The sequence below is a fragment of the Choloepus didactylus genome (assembly GCF_015220235.1).
Source record: "Choloepus didactylus isolate mChoDid1 chromosome 23 unlocalized genomic scaffold, mChoDid1.pri SUPER_23_unloc10, whole genome shotgun sequence".
Taxonomy (NCBI): Eukaryota; Metazoa; Chordata; class Mammalia; order Pilosa; family Megalonychidae; genus Choloepus; species Choloepus didactylus.
In genome coordinates, this window is record NW_023637591.1 from 68,581 (window position 1) to 70,421 (window position 1,841).

The 1,841-nt window shown below is 49.0% G+C and overlaps 1 pseudogene; it reads right to left on the reverse strand.

Annotated features, from left to right (window-relative positions):
- Nucleotides 1–1,128: 1,128 nt before the first annotated feature.
- LOC119524956 lies at nt 1,129–1,406 on the reverse strand (annotated as a pseudogene).
- Between the last annotated feature and the right edge of the window lie 435 nt (nt 1,407–1,841).

Consider the following 1,841-nt stretch of genomic DNA (forward strand, 5'->3'; position numbering starts at 1 on the left):
GGGTCTTGATGGTGCTCCCGGTCCTTTGTGGCCTGAGGGGTCTGTCCGCGCCATGGTATTCCGAAGGGACTGTCTGGTGATCCCCGGTGGGTCCCTTTCGCCTTTCCTCCTGTCCCCTCATTCCCCTCCCTCTGCTGCCCTGAGGGCCTGGCCTCCCGCCCCTCCCCTCCCTCTCCCGCGGCTTCCCCTCCCCCCGCGGTCCCCACCTGTGCTCCTGGGGAAGGGGCCCCACCAGGCCCTCAGCGCCCTCCTCCCCGTCGGACCCCCTTGTGGTGTCTCTCTCTCTCTCTCTCTCTCTCTCTCTCTCTCTCTCTCTCTCTCTCTCTCTCCCTCTGTCTCTCTCTCTCTCTCTCTCTCTCTCTCTCTCCCTCTCTCTCTCTCTCCCTCTCTCTCTCTCCCTCCCTCTCCCTCCCTCTCCCTCCCCCTCCCCTGCTCTCTCTCTGTTAGAACAACTCAGCAAAATAAAATTCGGGTTTATTGTTGGGCAACATTGATTCATACATCAAACAGGCTACAAATAAATAAACATCAACTTTATAGATAAAAATGTAAAAGGGAAAAAAGGAAACCTTTATCTTTGGTCTTTTTAGCCATCTCATACAAACCAACTGCTTATACATACACAAAAATGTTACTGGAATACTCAGAATAAGATTGATTTTTGTTGTTTTTGCTTGTTTTTAGAAGGTTTTTTTTTTTTCCTTTTAAAGGATAATAGACATAGTCAAACTTGAATAAGGTCAGAAGTAGAACAGAACACTCATCAGAGATGATTAAAAATGGCTGACTCCTAACAATATGTACAAAAATATAAAATGGAAGTAAAAAATACAAACACATTTTCCTTTTTAAAGTACTTTTAAGAAAAAAAAGCTGTGCCTTGGAAGTTTTGGTTCTTTTTTCCTCCCCTGTTGCAAATCCGCGCTGTGGTCCTGGCTGGGGGGTGGAGAGCGCGTGTCACCTGCGGGGGGCGCTGCCCGCGGTGGGTGGGGGCGGCCTCTCCCCTCGGAGGGGAGCACGTGTAGATCCCGAGACTGGAAGTGGGGGGGGGGGAATAGGTCACAGCGGCCTATTTTTATTTTTTAAGTTTAATGTTTCCTTGTTTGCTGTCTAGTCAACTTCATGGGTCTATTGCTTCTCAGTGTCCACATCCTCCTCCTCCTCATCTTCAGCTGCCCGCTTGCCCGTAGCGGCCTCCGCCTCCTCATCTTCATCTCCACCTTCTTCCTCCCCACCTTCTTCCTCTTCTTCATCTACCTCATTGTCAGCCTCCTGTTCCCCATTTTCTTTGTTAGCGTTTCCATTAGCAGGTGCATCTCTTCCGTTCTCTGCCTCCTCCACAACTTCCTTCTCTTTAAGTCCTTGGTGGTGATATGGGAGCTGGTATCCACGGCTGTGTCTGACATGCTGGGGCACCCTGGTGATCTGATCTAACGGAATAGAAAGAAAGCGAGTGTTCGGGTCTCTGGCGATAAAACTGCTCGGTCCGCGGTGGCGGCAGCGCACAGTGGAGGTGGCTGCGGGAGCGGGGAGCCACCCGGGGAACAATGCAGAGATGGCTTTTCTGAGCAGCCCGTGGGCCCTTCGTTGTCTCTTGAGGGGCTTAATGCATTTAGAAAGCCTAAGTCGTTTTTATAACCCCACCCGCCTCTCCACTCCGCACAACCTTCTGCCCCAGACCGTGTAATGTTTTTTTGTTTGTTTTGTTTCTTCGTTTTTTTTACCATTTATTTTATCTTTGTTTTTATTGTGGTAACATTGTGGTAACATATACAATGTAAGATTTCCCATTTTAACCACTATAATGTGTAAAATTCGGTGATATTAATTACATTCACAGT